This window comes from Sorex araneus, chromosome X (assembly GCF_027595985.1).
Source record: "Sorex araneus isolate mSorAra2 chromosome X, mSorAra2.pri, whole genome shotgun sequence".
In the NCBI taxonomy this organism is placed as follows: Eukaryota; Metazoa; Chordata; class Mammalia; order Eulipotyphla; family Soricidae; genus Sorex; species Sorex araneus.
The window spans coordinates 198,040,290-198,056,668 of record NC_073313.1 but is presented as its reverse complement, the minus strand read 5'-3'; the positions used below and the strand labels follow the sequence as shown (position 1 = coordinate 198,056,668).

At 36.9% G+C, this 16,379-nt stretch overlaps 1 non-coding gene across 1 annotated transcript; it reads right to left on the bottom strand.

The window, feature by feature from the left end:
* Nucleotides 1-3,833: 3,833 nt before the first annotated feature.
* Nucleotides 3,834-3,967, bottom strand: LOC129400197 (small nucleolar RNA SNORA76). The gene has a single exon (XR_008627516.1). It is a non-coding gene; the product is annotated as a small nucleolar RNA SNORA76 (small nucleolar RNA).
* Between the last annotated feature and the right edge of the window lie 12,412 nt (nucleotides 3,968-16,379).

Sequence of the window (16,379 nt, the reverse complement as noted above, 5' to 3'; positions counted from 1 at the left end):
ATCAGAATATTGTTACTAGGGCTTAGCCATCTATTAGTGGACTTAAGCTATGTTACAGAATGGAAATAGAAAGCTTAGCAAAGAAAACACCACTTTCTCTTGGGTTTTTCTGTCCAGTGGAGAAGTTATCAATGTTGCCTCTGAGGAGATACTTGGCAATTTATTTAAATTATTTTGGTTGTCCCAACTTGCATCTAGTGGGCAGGGCGCAAAAGGTTTGCTAAACATCCTGCAATGCACATTAAGCTCTCGCAATTAAGAGTTACCTGGCTCCAACAGTCAATACTACGGCAGTTGAGAATCCCCGTAGATAAAGTGAGAGGCGGACCTGCATGTAAAGACTCCCACTATGAACTTGGTTGTCTACTTACTGCTTTTCAAACTTGTTCTAGAAATCATAGAAAAAGGAACAAGTAGAATACAAAATAAATTGTGAACTTCATCTTCAGAGTAACAAAAAGACAGCTATTTGCAGATTCAAAACACTTATAAAGGCTATAAAGCAGCTCAGATTAGGCAGATGAGAAGCAAAAAAAAGGAAAGAAGAAAGAGAGTATAGTGGCAGTAAATATTAGAGAGAACTTATAAACTAAAATCATAGTTTCTAATGGAAAGCAGCATACTCTGAAGTACAAAAGCTATATCCTTTGATTGCAACACCATTCAAGAACAGAGAGTAGAGTTAGCAAAAGTCATCCTAGACCTGGTTTTTATTTTTTTAAGTCTTAATAGTGCCCCATAAAAAACAACTCACACATATACACAGACAAAAAATTTCTGCCTGAAGCTTATCTTAGATAAAACAAAACTCATTGAATGATGAATAATGAAAGATAAAATAGCACAGTGGCAATAGAATAATATCCTAAGAAAAAAGTGTAAAAGAAAACAAAACATAGAAGCAGGAAAGGTGAATGTAACAGATAAAAATTGTGACCAAAAATTCTGTCATATTCAGTGAAGAATGTATCGAGACAGATTAGACAATAAAAGTGCAAGAATTCAGGGAGGAGATAATAGGATGAGATGAAATAGATAACACATAGATTAGTGGAACTCCATAAAGAATAGAGAGAGGATTTACAACAAAATAGTGTCATACTGACAAATATAAAGGGAAATACATTGCTAAATTAGGTTCGCAAGGAAAATAATAACAAGATGAATTAGATATGTGAAGGGTTTACTGTAGGTGAGAATAGAATTGATTGTAAAAGTTAAAGGGAAGGAGAGAAAGAATAGGATGAAAAGCAATCATGCAATTTGGATACTTTTGGAAAGACAAAAAGAAGGAAATTGGATTGAACAGGAAGCATATCAGACTGAAGAGCCAGTTTAAGAAAATATTCTAGCAAATATGGCTTGCTAGAGGAGTCTCCCATTGAGCAGAAATGTCTTAGTCATTAACTGGAAACAACGTTCACAAAGCATGATGACTCAGATATGTAGTAGATTCCAGAGATGGGCAGCTTGGGCCAGCTGTCTAATTATACTCCTCCTAGAAGGATCTCTCTTGATAAGATAAGCCATAAGTATAAGAACCTCCAGAGCTGGCACACTTATCCCTTAGAAGATTTTTCAACTGTACTCAAACACTGCACATGGCCAACCCGGATTCCATTCCCTCCATCCCTCTCGGAGAGCCCAGCAAGGTACCAAGAATATCCCGCCTGCATGGCAGAGCCTGGCAAGCTACCCAGAGCGTATTTGATATGCCAAAAACAGTAACAACAAGTCTCACAATGGAGATGTTACTGGTGCCCGCTCAAGCAAATTGATGAACAACTGGATGACAGTGCTACAGTGCTACCCAAACACACATACAACAAAGAGATTCAGGAAGGCTGAAAATATAGGTAAAGTCATAATTGACAAATGCAAACATTTGTTAATTGCAAAGATGCAAATACTCTGAATTTAAAAGAATGTGCAATTTAGCTAAAGAAGTACAAATCAAGAAATTCAAAATCCTGGGGCTGGAGCAATAGCACAGCGGATAGGGCATTTGCCTTGCACGTAGCCGAGCCAGGTTCGATTCCCAGCATCCCATATGGTCCCCTGAGCACCGCCAGGAGTAATTCCTGAGTGTATGAGCCAGGAATAACCCCTGTTCATCGCCAGGTGTGACCCCAAAAAGCAGAAAAAAAAACATTCAAAATCCTAAATAATAATTGAAAATATATCCAAATTTATATAAAATAAATAATATAGCAGAAAAGAAGTTTCATGGTCTTAAATTTTATACCAATAAAATATTTTAATGACTAAAGTTTGTATTTTATTTTATTTTACTTTTATTTTTGTGGGGTGGGGCAGGGAGTGGAATGTTCCGAGTCATCAGTGAGATCCACTGAGCAACTTTTTCATATTCAAGTGTTCATTTTGGAAGCAGCCATAGAATTCACACAAACACTAACCCGGATGGGAACAGTGTGGGCAAAGCCATGAGATCAAACCATTCCAACAGGCCTTTTACCAATGAGGTGCCATCACCTGGTTGCTAATTCCAAATGTTTTCCTGAGATCTGAGCATTGGTGAAAATGTCTGAATACTGCACATGGCAGAGAATCGGGATGGTGACATAAAGCCAGAATCAGTCTCCACCTGGCATTTCCTCTGTGCCCCAGAGAGCTCTGTGCAGTCAGCTTCATAAAGGCTAACCTTATAGTTTGGGATGATTCTGTGGGCAGATTCCATTTCTGATGGTCAAAAGGGAAAACAACTCTAATCACCAAGGTTGAGTCAAGACCAAAGTTTGCTTGGCTTGGAACAAATGTGTGACCTTCTCACATTGCCAACTTTCTTTCGTGCATTAGTGTCATAATGTAGTTTATAAGTGTGGGGGCTCCAGTCATTTGATTTGCATTGAAAAGTCAAAAAAATTCCTTTAGAACTGCATTCAATATCAGAATTACCTTGGCACTTTTGGTAATTTACATCTGTGTATAAGCTAATAATGGTTCTTTAAAACAGCACCTGCCTGAATGACTTTAAAGAAAGTAATATATTGAAAAAAACATATTTAAACCCTTCCTTGATTGTAATTGCACCATTTAAACATGACTTAAGTCAACTGACCATTCCAGTGGTGTACTGTTCTAATTTCTCATTAGTTTGGCGACATTTTGCCTCGAAGACCGCATGTCTGTTCACTAGGCCTTCTAATTCCTGTGCAGTAACTGGAGGCAGGGAACCGGTCGCATTTACCCAGTAGTAGTATATGGGAATTTACAATTCCTTGCCGTGTTTCACAAATAAATCTCTCATGTCGACTGCTAGACCAGAATCTTAAGTGATTTGTGCTGAAACCTATTCACAGTAGGGCATGAGGTGGCAGCAGCCTTTATAGTCCCTTAGCAATTCCTATGGGGCAATCAGATGCCACTTAGTTCCCCAGCCAGCCTTAGGAGGGGCGGACGGATCGGCCTCTGCGAATGTAAACTACAATTTACATCCTTACTTGCCTAACGTCCAAGCACTGAGTACCACTCTTCCTTGCCTACCAACCCTGTATAAAAAATTGACCCAGATCTTCATCCCCTAGTACTTCTTGACCATGAAGGCATGCACTGAGGTACTTGTATGGCACCTAGCCTCATAGAAAACACAATTTCTCAGCTACCCTGTTACTGTGAGCTGTTTAAACTGACAAACATAAACTCGGGAAAGTTTAATCCCACTCGGGCAGCAGGCAGGTCCGTGGCTTGCATCCACCAGGTTGGATCACCAGGGCTGATTCCTAGAACAGAGCCAGGGGTAAGCCCAGCGGACTGCTGAGAGGAGGTGGGGGTGGTCCGGTCTAGTTTCTGGGTACTGAGACCCAAACCCGCTAGCGTGTGGCTTCGGGTTAAAAAGGCCGCCTGCAAGGGGGGCTGGCGGCCCCAATAATGCTTGAGCCTGTGCTCTGGCGCTGCAGCCTGACTCCCGGGGCCACACGCAGGCGTGCCAGGGGCTCAAAGGCAGCGCAAAAAGTTTGTATTTTAAAAGAATCAAAAAAGTAGCAAAAGCTATAAAGAAATAATAGACAAATGCAGGTACAACAGAAAGTGATAAGACTAACCTTCCATCCTACTTTCTTTCTCACTCTCTTTTCCTTTTTCCTCCTCTCCTTCCCTCCTACCCGCCCCCCCCCCCCTTTCAATTTCTTTCTTTCACCCTTGGCATTCCCAATAGTGAGACTGAGGGTTTTGAACTCAGGATAACTATCAGTTTAAAGGCATTTCTCAGAAAAATTTTTAAGAGAAAGAGATAATACAAACTGACATAATCAAACTAAAACTGCTAGTATAAAAACAAAATAATATGAAGTGAAATGTAGGAAAGAACTGTAGAACCACTACAAAGTACCACATGGCCTCCTGAGAACCACCAGGTATAGTACATCAAATGTACCTCCCTGCATCCTAGAGGCCCTAAACCTAAGCAGTAGGTCTCCCTGGACTCTAGCACTAAACTGTTGGGCAAACTGGTCAAATAATAAAATTAGTAGCCTTCAGGTCTCCTAAGCCTCACTTCAGAGTACATCCCAAAAGATAAATTAATATAATTTATTACTGATACTCAGGTCTGACAACGATTCCTTGTCACACATACAAAATATATTCTCCTTGCCAGTCTCATTTATCTCACTTATCTATTTCTAGCGATAAAAAATAAAGAGCAAACAGAATTCACTAATCCAATTAAAACAACATATCATGGTCATCAAAATAAGTTGTTCGAAAGAATTCAATGAATTACTCCTATAATGTATTTAATCAATTTTGAAATCTATATATTTAATATAATAAATAGCATATTAGATAAACAGAAGTAAGGAAACAAATCCTTTATACCAGATGAAAGAATACCAAAAGAAATTAGGGAAATAAAAAGAATAATCATTAGCACATTATAATAAGTTCAGCAGGCAAAATCAATTGTTGAATGCAAAAAATTTTAGGCAAAACTTTTGAGTTTTTAGAAAACTGTAAGTTTTTCTCAAATAATTGCTAGTTTTAGCATACTTATCAATCTATGGACACACCTCCTTCTGAGAGATGTAATTTGTATGTGGTCTGTACTCAGTGGCTAAACTTTCTTTAAAAAAACTTTCTATTTAGGCACTGTAATTTTTAATCCTGTCAATAGAGATTTTCTGACTTACAATTTTCCATCTAAAATCCCATCATCTGAGGAAGCTTACTCAGATGACATCCTAAGGTACTCTCCTACTCCGTACTCCACCTCTTAGCACACTCAAGTTTCTTCTCACTTTGAATATTATAGTGTCTAAGACACTTGAAAAATGCCCTTGAGAAATCCCCTCCCAGCACACCTTTCATTCTTGGCGTTCTCAGTACTATAATCTAGGGCCAAAGATTTTCTATCATTTGATACCTCCTGTTCTCTTGTCATCTCGTTTTCTATAACACAGAAGAGAGAAATCAGCTTGTGTTTTTTTCTCCCTCTTCTTATTTTGCTCAATAAGATGCCCTTCGATTCCATCCACACTGCAGCAAGCTGCAAGATTTTCATCCTTTTCAGAATCTCCATAGTACTCTAACTTCAAATGAGTATGGAATGGAAAACATTAACTGTAAATGAGAAAACTTGACAGACACTGCTATATCCAAGTTATTGAGCTTACCAGTGAGAAGCTGTGCTGCTAGCACATAACCTATTATCTGGAACTATGATAAGTGTACTTCAACTTGGTAATATTCTAAGCAAAAGCCCATAACCATGGGACTGAGACAATAGTATAGTGGGAAGGAAGCTTGCCTTTCATGTGACCAACCCAGGTTAAATCCCTGACACCTTGTATGGTCCTGAACCCTGAGCACAGAATCAGAAGTAAGCACTGAGTACTGCTGAATGTGGACCCCCCAAAAAAAACCCACCCATAATTCTATTCTAAATACAACAAAAGACTGAGAAAATTCATGCAGAGGAGAATTCAATATATGTCTGATAACATACCTTAAAATTTGACAAGGTCATGATCAACAACAAAAAATAAGGTTGAGCAAGATGTCATAAATTAGAGGCTAAAGATACTGCAATTATACATAACATGGTATCTTGGATTGGATTCCAGAAAAGAAAAAAAAAACAGAAAAACCTTGTAAAAACTAAATAAATCTTGATATTTAGTTAACAGTATTATAGCAATATTAATTTCTTAGTTTTCATAAATGCATTTTATAGTATAAAAAGTTAACATTAGGTAAAGATTGACAAAGAACCCATACAGCTATGCTATTTTTATAACTTTTCTGTATCTCTAAAATTATTTAAAAATATATGACTTATTTAAAAGGTCACTGAAACTAATATAAAATTTTAATTAGGACAGTTCAACAAAGTAATTGTTTATCTTAGTATAAAATCTAAATTAGAGATATTGGATTGGTTCTAATAATGAATGTTAGGCAAGACTGTTGAAAACTGACACTTAAGCAGAGATCTGAAGAATGAGTCAGAGTTATTTAGTCAAAAAACAGATGGAGGAGTATTCTTGGAAGAAGAAATAACATGTGCAACAAAACTATGACAGAACTGAAAAAAGTAAGTTCTAGGGACTGCAAAAACACAGAAACTGAAAGGTGAAGGGTGTGGTTAAAGACAAAACAGAAATAATTAAGGTTCAAAATCTTCAGGAATTTATAGATTATACTAAGGAATTCCTATTTTTATTTGAAAAGAATCAAGATATTAGTATAGAATTCTCATTTAAAATTACTTTAAACTACTGATAATGAGCTTAAAAGAAAAAAATGAGAAACTATTTGTGAAAAACATTGATAGGACTTGATTCTTTTGTAAATGGGAATTGAGGTACAGTTAAAGACTTTTAATATCTCACTTTCCAAGGAATGATTTGGTAAACACATTACTTTAAATCTGAAATTCTTTACTTCTTTCTGTCTGAAATCTTTGCCATGTATTTTAGAAAACAGATGTGTTTCCTGAATTACTTTGACACATGATTTGGCCACTGAGAACTTAATGGAAATTACAAATGCATGGACTTGAACATAATTCTTGTGTTCATAATTTTGCTCTTAGTTCTCTGTCATGACCATTAAAATGTGCCTAGGATAGGAGAAAAGGGGTAGTGTAGGACACATTACAACAAAGTCATTTCCCTAGTCATCTCAACAAAAGCCTCCCTAGTTAAAATAGCAACTAAATAGTCCTAAAAGTGCTTCTAATGTTCGTCAAGACCAGGCGAGGCAAGTTGACAACCTGTCCATAACCATAGATTTGCAAATGAGATTTAGATGGCATCTATCACTCAATCACAATTCAGATTCAGCCTCTACTAAAATATAGCACTGTAATACTGTGGTCCCGTTGTTCATGATTTGTTTGATCGGGCACCAATAAGGGCTCCATTGTGAGACTTGTACCCCACTCTCTCCTCCAGCAGCTGCCGTCATTTTCACTTTAAATAGGGACAACTCTTGAATTTTGCCAGTTTATTTGCTTTTGTTATGTATATGGCTGGAGCGATAGCACAGCGGGTAGGGCATTTGCCTTGCACTAGGCCAGCCGGCCTGCCTACCTACCTGGTTTCAATTCCTCTGTCCCTCTCCAAAAGAGCCCAGCAAACTACCAAGAGTATCCCACCCACACAACAGAGCCTGGCAAGCTACCTTGGTGTATTCAATATGCTACTAAAACATAAACATTGAAAAACAATCCAACAATAATGAGATTCTTTGGCTCTTTATTAACAAGTATCATCATAAGAAATATCACTAATGAAATTTTCGTGTTAGTGTTATATAGTGAGATCTACTGAGAACCACTACTAGTTTTCTGCATAAGAGCTCTTTGTAAACTTCTCACCTTTACCTGCTGCAGAATTCCTCCACAAAAATACTGAAAATATCAAATATGGATTTTCTTGCCTTCCTGATTTCTAGTCAGAAGGCAATGGGAACATTAAGTATTCTCCCCTCTACGGTACTACACAAAAAATTTGGCAGAGAAACTGAGGAAATAGCATAGGGGTTAGTATGCCTGCCTTGCCATACTACTAACCCCAGTTTGATCCCTGGCAGCCATGTAACTCTAGACGCTATGACCTCTACTGGGTGACCCTGATGGTGCTTGGCACAGAAGAACCCAAGAAGCACTTCATTTATATTCTGCCTTCACTCTGAATCATAGTCATTGGCTGAGAATCACACAGTCACTTAGAGTGGCCTAATGAACCCCTAAGCACTTGGGAGCTTGCCACCCAGTATATTTAATAAACAAATTAACCAATAAGTAAAGGTAGAAAATATGTTTTATTTGTAAGTAGAGGCTGTGACATTATACCCAGTGGTGATTCGGGCTCTCTTGTTGGTGCACTGGGACCATATGCAGTTTCAGGTATCAAAGCAGGGACAGCCACGTACACTCCTATATTATCCATTCCAAAATATATCAATCCCAAAACACAGAAAAACATCTCCTTACATCTGACATAATTTACTATAATATTAGGAATTTTGGATACCATCTTGAGAAATTATACTGCATTCTCAATTTACATGATTTAAATTTCTACTAAATGCCACCAAATATATCAAAATACAATACTTTCCATGCATCAAATATGTTGAGGATATTTAATTTAAGGTAGAGATTATATTGTTTTTATATATTTTTTCTACAACATACCTGTTAGGAATTTAGTTTTAAATATTTTACCATTTTAAACATATTATAATTAACATATATTCATATATGTTAGATAAATTATTCTTACCTTTATCACCAGTTCTTATAAAAAATCTAAGTTCCTATAAATTATTTACTTTGTCTAACCCTGGTTAATATTTTAAGAAGACCTTTGGGATTTGTCTTATTCAGCATTTCTTTTTTTCAGGTATATGTAGCAACAAGAAAGAATAAACCAAATGCTTTATGCTTTATCTGTGTAACCTAGATCCACATGTTTATAATAATTTAAACATTTATTACACCCGTGTTTATGAAAATGATACAAATAAATTATAGTATATGAGTTTGAGTGCAGCAATGATTATATTGTATTATTTACATTTCATTGGCTGGGACCATTTTTTCCAACATGGTATTTGCTTAAAGTAATTATACTGACTGAGAACAGTGGCAGATTGAAATTAAATGTTTGGATTAAATATTTTGTCAGCAAACATGCAGCAACTGCTTTACTGCTGCTTCTTCTCTTCTATGCATACTGATTACAAAATGATTACAAAATGATTAGCTTTTATTTTGGCACAGTTTTAAAATACCTAGATAAATGCTGCTTGATATCCAATTTTCTAATTGTTTAAATAGCTGAGAAAAAAACAACAGAAGAAAAATGGCCAAAAAAAAAAATAACTAAAGCATTAAGCATTCTAACTTCTAATTCAATTCTCATTCAAACAAATTATAAACTTGCCAACTCTTGATATGATTCTGGTTGTATGAGGTCTAAGTTCTTGCTAAATATAAATGCTTCCTGGTGTGCTCAATGCTGGCAGGTGGGGGAAATGCATAACTTTATGCTTAAAGAAGCATATGAAATTATTTTTAAGAGGGTGTTCATGTGGCTTTCTGAATATTAATTGTCTTGTAAAGAAGTAGTTGAATGTGTTAAATAAGAGCAAATAAGACATATGGTTTAAATCTACCCTGACATAAAAATGTATTTTAATAACCATCATAGAAATACTTGACAGGATGTTGTAAGTTTTATTCTCCAGAATAAAATTATTAAAAATAATTTTAAGTATAACAAACACTGAGTATATTTTGTAAATCTCTAGTGTAAGTCACTGAGATTTTGGTCAAGAAATTCAAAGAAACTAGTAGCTGAATACAGGCCAGATGTCAACTGAAATAGAAATAACACTTTATTTTTCAGTGAATACCTAATACAAGAAATTACAAATACCATCGATAGTAAATGTTATAAAATAGTGATATATTCACAAAAAGTATTTAATGCTATATTTACATATTTTATGAACTCAGTCATATTGACAGTGATAAAACAATTCAAAACTGATTGGTTCTATAATTAATAGAAGGACTTACTACAAAATTTTAAAACACTATTACAGTTTAAGTAACTTTATAATAGTGTTAGCATTTATGATCTTGATGTCCGTAATCCCACTCCTCAGTACCACCAAAGTGTACTTAATGGCCCCTTCCCCAATTTCCTCAAACTACTTCTAGACAGCCTTCTCAATTCCCCCAACCTATCGACACCTGATTGGTAATCTCAGTTTTATCACCCCAGCCTAAGGGTTTGTCATCATTCAGTGATGTCTGTTCCCTTGTTTTGTTTTTCTGTATATCACAGATAAGTAAAATTGGCAGTTTTTCTCTTTATCCTTTGGGTACAGTTTCCTTACACTAATGCCCTCTAGTTCCATCCACCTAAGAGCAAACTGCAAGATTTCATTTTTTTTCTTAGGACTGCATAACATTCCATTTAGTATAGATACTAAAACTTCTTTATCCATTAATCTGTTCATGAATATTTAGGTTAATAAATTTGGGTTAATAAAAAACAAAAGCAACTGGTGTTGGCGTGGATGTGGGGAGAAAGGGATTCTCCTTCATTGATGGTGGGAATGCCAACTGGTCCAGCCCTTTTGGAAAACAATGTGGACGATTCTCAAAAAATTAGAAATTGAGCTTTCATTTGACCCAGCAATACCACTCCTGGGAATATATCCCGGAGAGGCAAAAAGGTATAGTAGAGATGACATCTGCATTTCTATGTTCATTGCAGCACTGTTTACAATAGCCACAATCTGGAAAAAACCAGAGTGCCCAAAAACAGATGACTGGTTAAAGAAACTCTGGTACATCTACACAATGGAATACTATGTAGCTGTCAGAAAACATGAAGTCATGAAATTTGTATATAAGTGGATCAATATGGAAAGTATCATGCTGAGTGAAATGAGTCAGAAAGAAAGAGACAGACATAGAAAGTTTGCACTCATATGTGGAATATAAAGTAACTGAGAGGTATAAGCTTGCAATGATACAATTTCTGGCAGATATTTCTTTGGACTTAGTTACTTAAATACTAAAATACAGAAATCCAAAACCATGTGGCTGCTAGTGAGGCCACTTGACCTCATATCTCTTCATTCTCAGCAATGGAAAACAAAGTATCAAATGATTCCTTTACAGCAGGTTCGACTTTAGGGGAGAGAAACTCCAAACAATAATAGTGAGTTTTTTGCTGAAATATTGAATGTAATCAAAGTAAAGTGAAAGTAAAGTGAAAGTAAAGTGAAATTTATCAGTTACACAGGCGGGGGGCGGGGCTGGGAAGGGAAGATGGGGGGAGGGAGGAGGTATACTGTGATTCTTGGTGGTGGAATATGTGCACTGGTGAAGAGATGGGTCTTCGAACATTGTATGACTGAGACTTAAACCTGAAAACTTTGTAACTTTCCACATGGTGATTCAATAAAAGAATAAATTAATATAAAAAATAAAACAAAACCCAAAAAAAGAAATTTGGGTTAAAATAAAAAGACATTGTTACAAATGGAGATAAAATATTTGCACACAATACATCAGCCAAAAACCTTATACCACAACAAATAGAAAACTATAAGACTCCACATCAAAAATACTAACAATCCTATCACAGATTAGAAAGAAGGGATGAATAGAAACAAAGAGAGCATAGGGATGGCCAGTAAGCATGTAAAAGAGTATTTTCTATTTGGGGTGAAGCTCCTGGCAGCTCCCAGTGATTCTCAGCCAACTGGGCATGTAATTAAACTGGAGGGCCTGAGATTATGGCCTAGACCACTCCTGGGAGCCCAGGGCTTCCAGGAATTCACTTAGCAATATTTGGTGAACCCTATGCTGCCAGGAATTGAATGTTAAGATGCTGGAGGCATATACGCACCTAAGACCTTGTATTGTCTCTTCAGCCTCCATATTACATAGCTCATACACATCTCACTGTTCCAAGTTCTGTAGAATATGACAAAATGTGTCCTGGACACCCCGAACTATCCATCTGACTCCAATAGAATCATGATACTCACAGAATATCCTGGAATAACTGAACTGATATGAAATGGAGAACTATAAAACTTATTTATTAGAGGGTAGAGGAATAACATGCCATGAACCACACCCATAAATACTTGGTCTAGTTTTCTGGGTTTAGTTTTTTGTGTTTGAAATTTCAGTTCTGAGAGATAGAAGTATAATTCTTTTTTTGAAAAAAATATTTATTGTTGTAATGGAATCACAATAAGATACAGTTATAAAATTGTTGATGATTGAATTTCAGTTATATAATACATCCACACCCATCTCTTCACATTTCCTACCAGCTATGTCTCCAGTTGTTTCCATCATGCCTCCCTCTCCCCTGCCTCTATGACAGGCACTTTTCTTCTCTGCAGTTATTTTTGATCTCAGTGATGCTGAAAGAACACCAAATCTATATCTAGTAATGCTCAGGGAGAACGTAAGACCATGTTGACTCAGGGACCAAACATCAAACTTGGGAGCTAGTTCATTCAATGCATGCACTGTAGAACTTTGAGCTATTTTCCTAAACCCTATGAAACAATTCAGAATGGTATATGCTATGCAATTCCTTGCCACATCATATTTGTGGTTCAATCAAAACACAAATAATTTCAGGCCTAAATAATATGCATTTGCTTTTAGGATATGAAATATTTTACATAAGATGCTAATTTGGAAATAATTCGGGTTATCTTCATACATGTGTTTATGAAATTTAAAAAATGGAGAGCAAAGAGATATAGGGGGGAGGGAAAATAAATGGAATAAAGGAAATAAATGGGAAATAAGAGGAGAATTATGCCAAATATAATTACGTTTAAAAAATTTAGGTACTGCCCACTTCGCCGCGCCCGCCACTCCAGTATGACCGAGGAGGACAAGGGAGCTGCTGTGGACACCAGCAGCCCACTGAACAACATGCAGTATGTGAACTGAGCGTTTCCGCCAGGCCTGGTGCAGGGGCCTGGTGTTCCTCTTTTTTTTAATCTCTCTCTCTCTCTCTCAACCTCTCCTGGGCACAGCACAGCCTCCACCCCACTTTCCCACTTCGCTGCACCCGCCTCTCCAGTATGACCGAGGAGGACAAGGGAGCTGCTTTGGACACCAGCAGCCCACTGAACAACCTGCAGTATGTGAACTGAGCGTTTCTGACAGGCCGCCCGTGCGGGGACCCGGTATTTCTCTAGGTTTTCCCATCTTATGAGAACCATAAACAGGTAAAAGATTGTAGCGATAGAATTTCAGGCAGAATTTTCCCTGGACTTTATACAGAAACTCAAAACCACGCGGCCACTGCTGTGGCAGCGCGACCTAATATCATCTAATCATCAGCAATATGAAATGGTTCCTTTTTAACGGGTCGGACTTTGGTGGGAAACGCTAACAAGAATAGTAAGTTTTTTGTTGAAATATTGAAGGCAACCAAAGTGGTAGCCATCTCTCTAGATTGAACTAAGCCATATCCCCACGCCAGCTGAGAAGAAATATCCTTCTTTCTCGGGAAGAAACGCAGCGTGGCGTTAATCATAGTATGATGTCCATTAAGTTGACACGGACCTGGTGGCATGGGAATGGGATACAAGGGAATAAAGTATTATGTACATGGAACAGCGGGATGCTGGTGGAATCTCGAGCCGGGGCCGATACCAGCACACTACTTTTGGTTCCAGAAACTGCAGACTTTCTACCAGACTATTAACTAAGCCAGAGCCCCACGCCGGCTGATGACGGGAAATAACCATCTTTTTCGTTTTTTTTTCCTTTGTCAGGCAGCGTGGTGAATACTAAACAGGCGTGAACTCGGTGGCGCGGGACGAGGGGGAAAAAAATAGAAAAGTTATGTAACAAACAGCGGGACTTAATATCTTTACATTCTCAGCAATGGAGAACTATCAAATGATTCCTTGACAATAGGACTGTCTTTTTCTTTTTGGGGGGAAACCCCAGAAACAATAGCGAGTTATGTGTTGAAACCTAGAATGTAACCAAGATAAAGCATAAACGAAGTGAAACTTACCACTTACAAGGGCGGGGACGGGGGGGGCGGGAGTGGGCGGGAGGTATACTGGGGTGGTTGGTGATGGAATAGGGGCACTGGTGAAGGGAAGTGTTTGAGTATTGTGTAATTGACATAATCCTGAGAACTATGTAACCCTCCACATGGTGATTCAATAAAATTAAAAAAAATTTAGGTACTGCAATCTTAGGCACAGTACTATTAATGACAAGGCTTCATGCAAGCAACATTCCAACATCACACTCTCCACCCTTTTTCATTTCCCTCCACCATTGTCTCATAGTCATCCTCAATAAATCTCTCCTTCATCTCAATCTTGACCACATATCAACATAAACTTAATCTGTAGATGAGGCCTCAAGTTCTGATGCCTTTGGAAATTTGTTATACATTATGTTCCTTTATATTGCACATATGAGATATCATATTATATCTAACTTTGCTTTGCATTTTTATATACCTATTGACCACTGTTATGTCTTCCATGAGGAAATTTCTCTTCACTACTTTTCTCTGTTTTTGGATAGGGTTTATTGTTTTAATATATTAAATTTATTATGTATGATAGTAAAAGATTATTATAATGTGAAAAATTTATTACTAGATATTAAGAGCATTGAGATTTGAAAAAAAAACAAAATATTTGCAGGTGACATAATACTATACTTAGAAAACCCTAAAGACTCTACTGAAAAGCTCCTAGAAACAATCAACTTGAGCAGTAAATTGGCAGGCAACAAAATCAACACATAGAAATCCATGACATTTCTATATGTGAACAATGAAATAGAAGAGAGATAAATAAAAATTATCCCATTCACAATTGCACCTTGAAAAAGCAAGTAACTAGGAATCAGCTTAACAAAGGAGTAAAAGACTTATACAAAGAAAACCATAAAAAGAAATAAATTTGAAAGAAATAAAAGCAGATAGAAAATACAAGGTAATAGAAACATCCCCTGCTCATGGGTTGGAAAAATAAATGTTGCAAAATGGCAATCTGATTGAAAAAACTATTCAGTTTCAATACAGTTCTGATAAAAATACACAAGACATTTTTGAAAGACATAGACTAATTGCTGTTGAAATTTATGTAGGATTTGAATAAATGCAGACTCTCATTGGAATAAAGGCAGACTCTCAGACCAATAAAATAAAATTGTCAGTTCAGAGGTAGCAGTTATACAGACCGCGAATCTTTGACAAAGTGGCAAGGAGTATGAAGTGGAGAAAAGAAAGTGTTTTCAACAAATAATGATGGAAAAACTGCTCAGTCATATCTTAAAAAAATAAAAATATTTCAGACCTCATTTTGCACCATGCACAAAGGTCAACTCAAGGCAGATTAAAGACCTGAGTATCAAGGGATTGGAGCAATAGTACAGTGGGTAGGGCATTGCCTTGCATGGGGCCTACCCTGGTTCGATTCCTAGCATCCCATATAGTACTCCTAGCATCCCAAAAAGTAACTCCAAGCACTTCGAGGAGTAGTTCCTGAGTGCAGAGCCAGGAATAACCCCTGAGCATCACCGGGTGTGACCCCAAAGCAAAATAAATAAATAAATAAATAATTTAAAAAGACCCAAGTCTTTTGTATAGAACTTGAATTCAAAAAATTACATTTACAAAAACATAGGCAAAAAGCTTCATGACATTGAACCAGAAGCATCTTCAGTAATTCATTGCCATTGACCAATAAGACATAAGCAATGATAAACACATGAGGCGGCATCAAATTAAGAAGCTTCTACACTTCAGTAGAAATGATCGTAATAGACACCCCCATGGACAGGTAGAAAATGTTTTGCCAGTGCTTATCTGACAAAGGGTTAATATTCAAGATATATAAAGCACTTGTAAAATTTTTTTTAAAAAATATCTGCTCTTTTAGCCACAATAATATTTTTTCTGTCTCAATCTAATATGTCTTTGGGCATTATGTTTTTATGGTTGCCTTTTTAAAGTTAGTGTTTTGGTAGTATATTGAGATAATAAAATAAGTGCTCTCTATTTTGAGAGTACTGCAAACGCAAAAGTGATGTTGTAAAGCATATGTAGATTTGAGGCTGGAGCGATAGCACAGAGGTAAAGCTTGCCTTGCACGATTGTTCGATTCCTCCGCCCCTCTTGGAGAGCCCAGCAAGTTCCCAAGAGTATCTTGCCCGCATGGCAGAGCCTGGCAAGCTACCCATAGCATATCCAATATGCTAAAAAAAGTAACAATAAGTCTCACAATGAGAGATGTTACTGGTGCCTGCTCAAGCAAATCAATGAGCAACGGGATGACAGTGACAGTGAAAGTGATGTAGAGTTGAACAGGTACTATTC